A 13,433-nucleotide genomic window follows, 5' to 3' on the forward strand; every position below is an offset into this window, starting at 1 on the left:
TTAATGCAACAGCATTTACACTTCTTAGGAGATCTTGTATTTCTGTTTCATACAGGTCCTGCAAACATTTTGCTCCCCATTACTGTAAACCCAAGTCTTTCACAATAATTACAGACCTGCAGTCAGTTGCCACCCATAGTGATGCAGTTTCCCAGTGACTAACTTGTAGGAGGCAGCCGAAGGTCAATAGGCTTTAGTGAATGCCATTCAACACTAAGTGCTTATTATTTCACTTCTTTACTAAGCCATGTTAAATATGCTATTCAAAGGCATACTGCAGTGCAATCTCTAGGTTGTTCCACATGGAATTTCATTACATGTGTTAAACTGCAAATTAATTTTGTACAAATCCATTGTACATTTTCAGATTATTTAGTGGGTTAAGCGTTGTTAAATCAGCATTTCACAGGTTTAACATATTCCTTATTGATAGATATAGCCTACTGTTATATTTTGGGTATTGTTTATTTTGTTTTTTTTCTTTTAAAGTTATTTTGTATTAAAGTTAACAGAAGCTGTAAAAGAAAATGCACAATTAACTAAGAAAACTCATGTAGCTTATTTTCTTGTTGCAGTAAATCCACATGTTGTGGCCTGAGCCTTCACTTCATATGGTTGTATGTCCACGGAGATTATTTTTATAAGCCTGCTCCACACGTTGATATTCGGCGTGTTTAACATTTTGTACACATCAATATGATCTGTAGCTATTTAATACTGTCAGTAATATACATTGTGTTGCTAAGGAACATGCACAACAAGGGGGAAAAACTAATTCAGCATTGTTTTTGACATGCAAAAGTCTAACTATTTATTGATAATTGATCATTAACATTTCCAAAGATCGATCACGGAGAATACTTAAAATTGACATCCATACTCCTAACCAAGAACCTCAAAATAACTGTGTGCCGTGAAACATCTAATTCAAGCATCTCTCACTCAGACACTGAAGGGTAGCTTGTGTGGCCTCATAGGGGCCTTATTGCTGAAATGGTAGCAAAGAGTGGAGAACCTACCTAAAAAAATTACATTAGAAATTCAATCCAAACTTGTGCTGTGACATTAATTTACTCTGGAGTAATATAAGATATCTGATCTGTTCTCTCCAAAAAGTTCCAATAACCTTTTTAAAAATTCTTCAAATTACATTTCTGAAACTGCATGCTGTAGTGGATCAGCTGACCACCGGATAACAAATCGTCTCCATGTATATACTGTTTGAGAGGCGCGCTAAGCAGAGGATCCCCCACCTGAGAAAGGTCACTGTAGAGGTGGATGGGAGTGGACCACACACACCTCCTGCCTCAGAGAGATTTATCAAGCCAGCTTTGCTCCCTGAAACACATGGTTAATTTAGCAGCCATTACAGATGACATCTTGATGAATAGAGAGGGCTGTTCACGCATACATAGGCAATAGGCATAAACACACACAAACCCACACATACACACAGACGCTCAGAGAAAGAATAATGGTCATTTTACGGGAGTCTGCAGGAGGACAGGAGATAAAAGTTAGTGTTGGGAGAATGATGTGTCAGGATGGTTTCATTAGCTCAGAGATAGAAGACTCCTGTCGGTGCCGTCAGGGATCATTCCAGGGGAAGGAATGATTTTTCACTGCCAGAGACAGACATGTGCACTAACACAGTGACAAACTGCAGTCTAACTAACTATTAAGCCTAACTATGTGTGCAACCAAATAATCCTGCCTCTTTAATTAGGGCCCCATGCTAATTAGGATTTAGGAAATTTGAAATGCTAAAAGTTGAAATGGGCTACTGCACCGGTGTGTTCATCCCCGGAGAAAATAGTGAGCACAGCCATGAGACAAGAGGCCATTGCTCACCAGTCGCCTCGCCCATTAATCATCATTTCATCCCTTAAAACTGATATGTATTGATCTGACAGAGCTGCCCTTCACTGCTTTGAGTGGGAGGTTCCGCACGCACCACAAATATTTGATCACTGTCAAACATGTGTTGGCTGGGTCTGTGACAAACACACACTAAGCCCTGCTACAAAGAGCTGTCTATTGAAACCAACAGATGATATAGAGTTGTTCTACCCACACATGCAGGAAGCAGTCTGCCTACAGTTGAACGGCAGCCCAGAACCTGGAGCGGAGAGAGAATGTCCTTTATGAGGCAGCGACTGTGCTTGTGCTTCCATCTCTGCGGCGGCGGCTTGGCAGGGAGCGGAGCAGACATACAAACAGACAATAGAGAAGTCTCTGTAGAGATCAGCCTGCGCTGCTACACGGCCAAACCTTTCTCTCCTCCAGTCTCCATGCCTGCAGGGACACTGTAACCCTTTAATACACATTTTGAAAACACGGACAAATTCATTTTGCTGTGCTTTGTTGAATAACAAAGCACCCTCAAGGACTAGCTTCGATGCAGGGAGAATCAAATGAAATGAGAGGTCTAAGAGTACGCAGCATTGTAACAAAAACTCCTTGTATAGAAATACCACAAAGCCTAGCCTTCGTCTGTCTGGATCATCACAAAAATATCAGATCAAGCAGTCACATCGGATGAAACCCTGATTTGATGATCACCACAATGGGTATTTTTGCTTATTCCGGTGTCGTAGACTGCAGCAGTGTCATTACTTTCGGCACTCATCAAGATGCACCCTGAAGGTCAGACCTGATGAATTGGAGAGACAGCTCTGTTATAGAGAGCGGCCATTACCCATGATAGTGAAAGAGATTATTCACTCTCCTGAGAGAGGAAAGGAGAGGAGGAGAGGAAACACTGAAAAGAGAGTGAATAAAAGGGAGAGGAGGAGAGAAAAATTAAAAGGAGCCAAATAAAAACAGAAGAGGAAGAAGGGAGGGGATCCCCATCCCTCAGTGAGGAGTCACTGTAAAATCCTGATGGCTGATGGGTGACAAAACTCCCCCCTTCCCACTTAAAGCTGACACCTCAGTGCAACTGTTTCTCTCCTCAGCAGGCAGTCAGGGATGATTTCAGTGTACCTGAGAGAAGCTTGAATACTCCCAGCCCAGTTAGAGCTGACACCAGGAAACAGTCTCCCTCCTCCGCTCCCCTCTGTCTCAACTCAACATTTTTTCTCAGCGGAGATGTCCTCTGACAGAATTCTGCGCTCAAACTGCTCCACAAGGCTGTTAGCCACAGATATCCCCTCAGGCTGGAATTTAACGGGGGTAACGCCTGCTGGTTTGAGTGAATTAAAATGAAAATGATCCGTAACCTTATCACTATGCCATTTGCAAATACTCTTACAACACGAGGACATCCTATTTTACCTCATCGTCCTTTAACTTATATTTAAAAAAGGGGGCAGAAAGCACTGAGCTGAGCCAGCCAGCCTATGGGATATCCCATCCTAATAGGAGTCTTCTTGAACCCTGGGCCCATCCTCCAGTCTGTCTCTGCTTCTCTCTGCAGGCAGTGGTGATGAAGTGCTCTGCTCCTGCAGTAGTTCAGCGGTGTGCCATGCATGATAAAGAGCAGGAGATTGTTGGGGAAGCCTGGGGAAGGCTGTGAAACCCAGCTGCTGGTGCAAAGCTGCAGGCCAGAAGCCATGCTGTAGGCCTGGAGGGGAATAAAGGATTTGAATGGCAGTAAAACATGTATGTAAATGGGCCTGGTCCGGTATACTACCGCAGTCTGATGCATGAAATGACACGCATAAACTAATGTGAGAGTCTGGATTTATCCGCAGATACAAAAGCAATGCTAATGCATGCACACAGAAACACCCGTATAACTCTGCATATTGTATAATCATGCATACAGTCACCCTGAGATAAATACTGAAGAGAACAGGATATTGCGGAAAATGCCAGTTTTTCTTCCTCTGTGACACATCACATACATTCACACCTTAACCTCTGAAGTAACACAATCCTATCTGAGACATAAGGGGAAATAAATGGACAGGTATAGAAAACATAGGTTTTGTTTTTCAAATTATGAAAATACATCCTACATGGAACTATATTTTAAGTCTATATCACCTCATAGACTCCTCAGTTCTTGCAAAAGAAAGAGAGGAAATAACCTACGTGTATGTGTGCATCTACCTCACTCTCAAATCTCATAGGATTAAATTAGAGGAGGAGTGGGTCCTCTGTTGTGAACAGGGGAAGGGTGGACCACTTCATGGGTCACACTTACAGACTCCATCAGCACTCCAGGCCTCATTGAGGAGACAATCTCGAGGGTCCGGGGAGGACAGGATGACCTGAGGTTGGCCTGGGGAGCCCACGCTGAGACTGGCAAACATCACTGAACAGGTCAACTGTGCTCCTCAAGGGTGTAATTAAAAAGTTAGAGGTGTCATTTCTGCTGTTGCTGCAAAATACAACACTTTGTGTTGCTCCAGGCTAAGGCTATTCAGCCTCTCTCAGTGATCATTTTTTGGCAATTTGAATGAATTTTACATGGAATCCATTTTAAAACAAAACAGTATTTCTACATGAAATATGTTGTCTGTATTGTATTCCTTCTCTGAAGTCAGGCTGACAATTTAGCTCACTTCCAATTCAGACTGATCCAACTGATTTTAAATGAATGCTGTTCTTCATGAGACTTCAATCACTTAGGGACGATGATAGACTTAATGGTGCACAATAAAGCCATGATGTTCATCATTTATGTATGTCTCTTGATTATGAGCAGGTTTGAAGGAGTTGATTTTTTTAAGTGAAGCACTATGAGGCACGTATCAATCTTGATCAAATTACCTACAGAACACGGCAGACAGCATGACCTGTACTGTGATAAACTTCATCACTGTGTAAGCTCTGCTTCCTTTGGTTTAAAAGATATTCAAGCCATCTGAAAGGCCCATCTAAGAAATGTCAGTATCAGTTTAACTGTAAGCTTTATTTTCAATAATTCAAGACTTCACCTTGCAGACTGTCAGACTGTCCTATTTTCTCACACTACCTCTTTCATAACAGTAAAACTTGCATTTTCCTACGCAAGTTATTCACTGAATGAAGCTGCAAAGCAGCTGTCAGGGTCAATGGTTTATAGAAGAAACATCAAAAACACCTAAATATATATATGAGTCATTATAACTAAACAGAAACATGTCGTTCAGTGTGGAAACAAGAGGATGTTTCTACCAATGAGAGTAAACTGAAGAATACCTGAGCAGATGGAGACCGGTCAACAGAGAGAGGGTGACACTGTTGTTTGTTATAGATATAATAATTCCAACAATGTCCTCCTTTTCTTAAATACTTTGGCATCCAGCTCCATTACTGCATGTAAGAACAGTTTTAAAATAACTGAACACATTGTAGCTGTTTGACAGCTTTAATCACTAGCTATTCTTTATATTCAGATTTTTCTAAAAAAGTAATCTTAAATGGTGAGCCATTAATTGTTTCATATGTAACAACCTAACACAGCATAAATTATTTCAATTGAGCTGAGTTTTTACCCGTGACTTCATTAAAAGGGCCCTCCACCAAACTGACCTATAAAGGTCAGCCTCTAGTGATGAAGAGAACCAATCGCCCTTTAAAACTATCGAAGAAGGTCTCCTGCAGCTTCTGAGAGAGGAATCCTGATCATGTTTAGCTTGCAAACAACAAATTTACAATGAAAAGATGGTTTCATTATGAAAATCATTTTAAGATTACGCCGTACTGTACTATGTTCAATCATCAGAACTTAACTTGATTTGTATTATTTTTTAAATAATTTTTCTATACTTTTACCCACCAAATTAAAGTCAACTGATTTTCACAATGAAGCAGTGTTGAAGTCATTCTTTGAAGTAAAGTTCCTTTCTAAAGCTTAAAGTGAGAATGATTTGCATTTCAAATATGACATCAGGCTAAGTTAATAACTTTGCACAAAATCAGCTGACAGAAGTGTCCTTCAGAGCACTACTTTATGTTATCTTTTTAAAAAAATATATATTCTTTTTAATTTTGGGCTGTTTAAGCCTTTATTTGGAGGTAAGCAGTATACAGAACTGGGAGAGAACAGCATGCAGCAAAGGGCCGCATACTGATATCAAACCCAAGTATCAAGGGCTGCAGCCTCTGCACATAGTAATTCAACCACCAGGCCATAACAGGGCCCTGGTTACTTCTAACTTTAAATGGAAGTTAGTGGTACCTCACCACAGTGTCGTGGTTGAAGGATTTATAGTAACCAAACATGGACAGTAGTTGATTCACTTTAGAGGCTAACGGTAGTCCAGTAGCAGTAGTCAAAGTAACTTTAGCACCTCACTTACCGTTCTGCATCCCGTACAGGTGTTTGTTAAAGTTTGAAGTTGTCCCTGTCTTCTCCTCGATGGTTCCATTACATGTTGCACTGCTCTTGCTTACATTTGCTGTAAAATATACAAAAGTAAACACATGATTCATGACACTTCTGTACGTACCCTGATAAGAACTGTTGCTGAACAAGACGGCATGTACACATATCATAGACTGTATAAAATATGGACGTAGTATCCGTGACGTCACCCATCTGTTCCTGAGAGCTGTTTTGAAGCAAATCGACGGCGGCAGCCATATTGGTAATGCGGAACTCAACCAGGCAGAGTGTGACGTAGTGTGAGCCCCTTAGCCAATGGCTGTGTGTTCCCGACCGGGAGTCACGTCAGTCATGTCCTTATTTGGGCAAAACTCGTAATCCTAATATCTTCTGAGACGTCACGTTAGAAAAAAATTCACTCCCCGTACAGTGTGTGCCATTAGAGAGATTAGCTTCATAGGGCCAAGCCGTTTCTTGAACCAGGCTGTAAACATGTTTATTAATGCTGCAAAGATCGTCTTTTTCCCACTCATATCTATGTAGTTTCCGGTGTTTCTGCAGCCAGCCTCAAGCGGATTCTCGATGTATTGCAGTTTATAACACTTCCGCATTGGCTTCATCGTTTGAGACCAGAGTTTGCCGCTTGACACATATCAGCTTTTGCTCTAAAACTGAATAAATTATTAAAAAAAGACAAAAGGAAAAATAACTGTATCAATAAATATATCTGGGTCCTCCTTTCAATCTTCAGAGTCTGAATGCAGTCAATGCTCAAGTCAGAGTCCAAGTCTGAGTCATCAGCGATCACATCTGAGTTGAGGAAGTTCTGAAAATCGGGACTGCAGTTAATGTGTGTTATTCTACTACCTCTGTTCCAGATATGTTTACTATGACAGGAATTAATTCCATTTTCTAGATGTACAAATCGAAGTCATTGGAGGGCCCCTTTAAAATCGTGTTCTATTTGAAAAAAGACAAGGGATTATTTAGTGTCTTCAAGATTGACAGTGAAGCAGTTGATGTCAATAAAAATCTTATTCTCAGACTCCCTGCAACAATGTGAAAAATAAGCTTACAAAAGATCACACAAGTGAAATGAAAGAGGCAAAGGGTGAAAAACTGGAATTAATATAAAGTATATAACATAAAATATAATCAAGAAATCACCACAGTAAGCAACAGTGAGTAAACTCAATGTATCCACCTCCTTTGAGTGAGGATCAGTTTTCTCATCTCTGTTAAAATAAACTGTCAATCAATTAAGGGAAACAAATACTAAAGAACAGTTTACCCACCTCTGTAGCTACTTTCTCACCTCTGATATTCTATATTACAAATATACACACATAAAAAGAGAGTTTTTAACATTTAATCAAACAACAGCAACAAACGTGGATGAGAGATTTCTCCTACCTCTCATCATCAGTGTCAAAAGAGAGGGCGTTAACTTCCTCCTCCTCAGTGTCACTCTCATCCTCTGAGGGGGAAGGAAATATCACCATCAGCCTCTTCCATTTCAAAACACATGTTGAGGACAGAACAGAAAACTCCTTGTTACTATCTCTCTCCATGTCACTCCCTACTCCTCAAAAAAATCAACTCCCAATTACCAAAGAACACCTACAACTCTCTCCCACTCATCCACATAAACTCAAATGTCACTCTATAACGTACTAAATATTGCTGACTCTGTAGCTCAGTGTCCTTCTTTCTGGTCCTACAATCTCCCGCGATTCCCTCGCGCCTTTGGCTTCCGCTTCACCATTGTTGACTCCTCCCCCACCTGTATAGTAAACTCACCTCCTAAAGCAAAGTCTGCAGATTCGCGCATGTTTTCCATTTTCGAAAATGACGAAGAACCCATGTCCAATAAATGCGGAGGAACGTGAGTGAAATTATTTGTTTTAGGAAATTGAAACAATTATCTGTTTTTTTGTGAGCTATCAACATCAGCCCAAGACCTGGGCCCAATCTCAATGTCCTCCCTGAGCCCTTCTTGACTTAATTGACGTCAGCTGGAAAGTGATCGGGGGCAGGAGGCTGAGGGCTCAAACTGTAGAAGTGAGAATGGGACAGAACTTTCAGACTTCTCACTTGACCTGCATGACGTCACCAGCTCACCTTAGCAATATTAGGATTTTTTATTGCACAAATTATGCTTTCCTCAAATTCAAGGTGCTTAAGGGACGACTGACTGTCATGTGACCCAGGCTCTTTCCATACAGACTGCTTAACCACAACATTTAAAATATATAAATAGGCTATATAACTATAAATATATTAATAGGCTATATAACTATAAATATATTAATAGGCTATATAACTATAGATATATTAATAGGCTATATAAATTTAAATATATTAATAGGCTATATAACTTTAAATATATTAATAGGCTATATAACTTTAAATATATTAATAGGCTATATAACTTTAAATATATAAATTATACTGTATACACATTTGTGTGAAGATAAATAGATTAAGGCTGTTTTCTATATTTATACTAACATGCAAACATTTTTACCTGTAAATTTCATTGCAACCTTCATGCTTCTTTTTTACTGTCACACTTTTTTAAATTTCATATTATGGCATTTGTGTACCTTCCCATGCTCGCGGGCTTCCCCTGGGAATCCTGTGTTACACGTCACAATACTATGAACTCTGGGTAATTCCCTTACGCTAAGTCTGCAAAAAGGCCCACCTATGGAAAGGGGGCATAAAGGGCTCCAAAAGTCTGAGAGAGATCCCTCACACACTTGATGATTTGTCAGTGGGACAGCCCTAAGCCCTCACGGACTTAGCGGGAGCGCGCCTCAAAGTCAGTGAGTGCTTGAGGGTGGACATTGACATTGGGCCATGGAGAAAGTTTGAAGTCAGCACTTTCGACAGCAGTTGACAGCAGTGCTCTTTTTCCGCTATGAGGTTTAAAAAACATCACGTGATCTGACATGCCACGGCAGCATGATTTGCGCATTCTAAGGGTTAAACCGGAAACAGTCTATCTTGCAGTGCAATATGTGTACTTTTGCCACCTCTGCATGATAAAGTTATACTAACTCACAAATTCCTTCAAATTTCTGGATCTACTAAGGTAAGTCAGTGAAATTCCCCTTTGAAATGTTGCTTTCTTTTTTTCTTCTTATAATACATTGATACTGTGTAGCACTCAAAAAGGAGAGATAATGAAGACACACTCTTGCTTGACAAAATGCATTAACTTTCACAAAGGCACCATTGCTGCCATCACTGGGGTTTCTGACTACATGGCACTTACCTTTGTCTAACTTTTACTTTCATTTAACCATAGAAAATTCTAATTGAAGAAGCATCAGGGCACATGATAAAAATGTTCAAAAACCAGCATGAGGTGCTTGTAAGCCACAATATCCTGGTTTCCAAATATAATTACCTGCATCGTGCAATTTTTGAAATCCAGGGGGAAGGCTTATCTAGGTTTCAGAAACAACCATCTACAAAACATGAGGATGATACTTAAAAAATATGATTATAGCTGCGATAGAAGAGTGAAACACATGCTGTTTTTCATTTAAGTATTGAAGATTAGTAAAGTACTCATACATATACATAAACATCATCTCTGATGATTAGGAGACTGTTACCTACTTTGGATATAGTCTTTAGAGTGCTTATTCAAAACCTAACTCTGTCTCTGATCTAAACAAAGGTGGCTTTACTGCCTTGGAGCATAAGGAGAATTTAAAGTGTGGCCCTGATGTAAAATATCTTACCTACTGCAGAGATTTTGCATAAGCTAGCTGACCCTTTGCCCCTACCAGAGGGAGACACGGCCTGACTTTTTTCAAACCAGAATCATTTTCTGCTCTGTGTTTAAAAAGTCCTGAAAGCCTTTGCAGCTTGTCATCTCTCTCCTGACCATCCAAACAAGCAAAATGTACTTGGAATGGACACAGAAAAAAAAGTTTGAATTAGTTAATCAAGTTTGAACAGGGAGATTTACACGGAGAGAGGCATTTATTTAGCTATCATGGTATTTGGGAAGATCTAATCCTCAAGAGAACATCTGCTATAGTAGAGCAGAGCTTTCGGCAGCTGTTGATAAACTACAAGCTGTCAGTCATGTCTTATGTGCCCCCTTCCTCTCCTCCCTCCTCATTTCCCAGAGGGACAGAGAGAGAGGGGGAAGGCACAGAGTTAATCAAAGGAGTAGTCTTGCAATTAAGTGACAGTGAAAGTTACAGGATTGTATCTCAAATCCATTCGGCTTACTTCATGCCTGAGACGAGGGGCCTTAAATAGACTGTTGATTCTCAGGTTCAGTGATTAAACTGGTCATGGCACATAAGAACACAACAGAGCCGTGTTTTTACACTGCATTTTCATGTTCTTGTGAATTTCTACGCTGTCTCAGGAAAAGCTTTGAGCACCCCAAACACTGTTTTGTTTTGAAAATCCATCCTCTGTCATGCATACTGAGATTAAATTTGAATGTTTTGTGATGTTCATCAGCTTTCCCTATGAATAATTCCAAGAAGCAACATTCGGGCAAAGGCAATTCGCTCTGATGGGACTGAAGGTTACCCAGATGGATCCGGAGCATGGCCTCAGTGTATGATTACATGTTTAGCTCCAATATTGATGTAATCCTCAAAGGGTATTACCTTGTAGCAGCCTACCTGTGGATATGCAACATAGGGCTTTAAATCTGCACCCAATCTCCCACTATCTCGCCCCTGCAGCTTTTTCCATCAAACGGCAGCGATTCGGCGCACTTCTCCTGATGGGGTGCTCCGCTATTCTCCAGATGCAGTTGGACAGCTGACCCTCTGGCCAAGGTGCCTCTTCTATCGGGCCTGAATGTTTTATTCATGGCACCTGTAGACCAAAGTAAACTGCTAGACCACAACCAAAACAAAACAGCTCAGCCACCTCGGGAGAGAACATTCCCTGTTGTAATAAGATGTCTCGCAACCCGGTTACTGCGGTTCTGTGATCCTCGTACCATGCAACAGCCATGCTGTGACAACTAAATATATTTCACTGGATGGATGTAAATAGAAACACTCTCTTTTGCTTAACCACAGCATTTGACTTTGAATATATTCTTATTTTGTGGTTTTTGTCATGGGCAGATTATTTCCATATTTCCAGAAAAAGTCTGCTAGACTCGCTTCTTTTGTCAGGCTGTGTTTTGTTGCTTATAAAGGTCTGAGGCTCATGGGAAATGATGTTTATTAAAGGCTGCTAAAACATAAAAATAGTAAAACAATGGTATTAGATTGTTTCTCAAAAAAGCATATGGATATGTGTTGTGAGTCTCACATCATAATGTTAAGAAAATAATGTTCTTTGGTTGGATTATTCGCTTCTTGAATGGAACCCATTGACCCTCAATAATACTTTTATTATTTACAATTTAACTTTTTCTTATAACCCAACCAAAAAGGTAATTTTTTTTCAAAATGACTTTATTGATTAGAAAATTTGCTGAAACAAAAGTCCCTTTGCCAATTCCGCCGTTGATAATGCTTCCATGTCAACAGATTTCTGACCAGCCTCAGTGCTGAAATGAAAAAACTGAACATTTCAATTCATGGTCAAGTAAAAACATTAGGCTGTTTATTTGTTGTATTGACAGTTGATAAATCTTTAAACATATATGACATGATGCTTTTTCATTTTCAGGAGAGCCGTTGGTCCTCCACAGCCCCCAAGGTGACACGAAGGGTCAGAAACGGAGGGGTTCATTCTGGAATCTGACCACTAGATGTCGCTAATATTCCCATTTCTACACACTGGACCTTTAACTCATTAGCCATCAGCACTTGTACTGTATAGAAGAGAATGGCCCTATCAAAAACAAAAAAGTCTCTCCTTTGCATTAAAAAAAAAATCTGCACTACTATGGCAACGTGAAACCAACATGTGTGCACACAAATCCACAAACACAACTAAAAATGTAGATGTATGTGAGCCAGGCCAGTACTTGGCAGTATAACTTTGTAATGAAAAACCACTGAAGAACATCAGGCGCTTGAACATGAAGGCATTCTTCAAGTACAAACAAACAAGACGTCCATGGTGGAGGCAGCACACCTGCTTATTGCTGAAAAGATGTTGGTAAACTCAGTAGAGTCAGCAGCACAGGGAACACAATAAACATGTGTGAATGGGACTCTGGTGTCAGAGTTTTCAGAGGATCCCTGTAATGCTTGTTTACACCGTGACAGAAATGTGGTGCTTTCCAAGGTTACACTCTGGAACTGGTTTCAAAAGTAAACATTTACAGCTGCCCACATGCTGTGTCCGTGTAAAAGAATGGCCAAAGCTCAACCATAGTTTAACTTTTCTGTTGAATACGTTTCCATGTTAACAGCCAATTAGAGACGCACTCCCCAGCTCTGCTGCTGTTGCCTGAATTGTAGCACAGGATGTTGCTCAATTTTTCCCTACCAGACATGGTTTTGGCCCAGTAGCTCCTCAGGCTGCTCTCACATCTGTGCCCAGTAACTGTCATTATTTCCAGACTCTCAAGACCAGCCTGAGATGGAAAATAACTTTTTTTTTCCTACAGTGTTCACCAATTTTAAATGCTAATAGAAACTACCATTTTGCCACAGTCTCAACAAGCAGGGCTGAAATGTGCTGGAGTCCTGTCCGCAGATTGAGTTATTATGATGCATGTGAGCAGGTTGTCCCTGGCATTGCTTAGGCTGTTGAGATTTAATCACTGTTGTTATGGGTTTTGACCAACCAGAACAACACCGCCTGGTAGTAACTGAGAAAGCTGGGTAATAAGGTAACATAGAATCCTTCAAATTTTGAAAATGCACCAACTCCTTATCATATACCACAATACTTTAACATCACAGGCTGTGTATATGAATTGTACATAGCCTGTGGTTCCAAAAGTAAAGCCCATGTACATTTGAGTACCTTAAAGCTGTATTGTTTATAATGACCAGTAGGGGGAGACACCACCAGGTGCAATTACAGATTTTCTCAGTTGCTTTGGTACATTTGTCCAATCATCCTCGACATTTGCAAAACAGTAAGTGCATTTCTCAAAACAATTCGTACAAGTAGCAAAACACCATGGATTACATGCAAAGCCAATATCTTACTCAAAATCCTTAGTTCACCTCTCAAAAGTAAATATCTGTTGTCAATATAACAGTGTACTCTGGAG

The 13,433-nt window shown here is 40.2% G+C and overlaps 1 long non-coding RNA gene across 1 annotated transcript; it reads left to right on the top strand.

Moving 5' to 3' along the window:
* Window positions 1-8,061: 8,061 nt before the first annotated feature.
* On the top strand, window positions 8,062-12,410 carry LOC117817674. Its single transcript, XR_004632176.1, has 3 exons — window positions 8,062-8,144; window positions 10,984-11,079; window positions 11,930-12,410. It is a non-coding gene; the product is annotated as an uncharacterized LOC117817674 (long non-coding RNA).
* Window positions 12,411-13,433: the final 1,023 nt, after the last annotated feature.

This window comes from Notolabrus celidotus, chromosome 8, assembly GCF_009762535.1.
Source record: "Notolabrus celidotus isolate fNotCel1 chromosome 8, fNotCel1.pri, whole genome shotgun sequence".
In the NCBI taxonomy this organism is placed as follows: domain Eukaryota; kingdom Metazoa; phylum Chordata; class Actinopteri; order Labriformes; family Labridae; genus Notolabrus; species Notolabrus celidotus.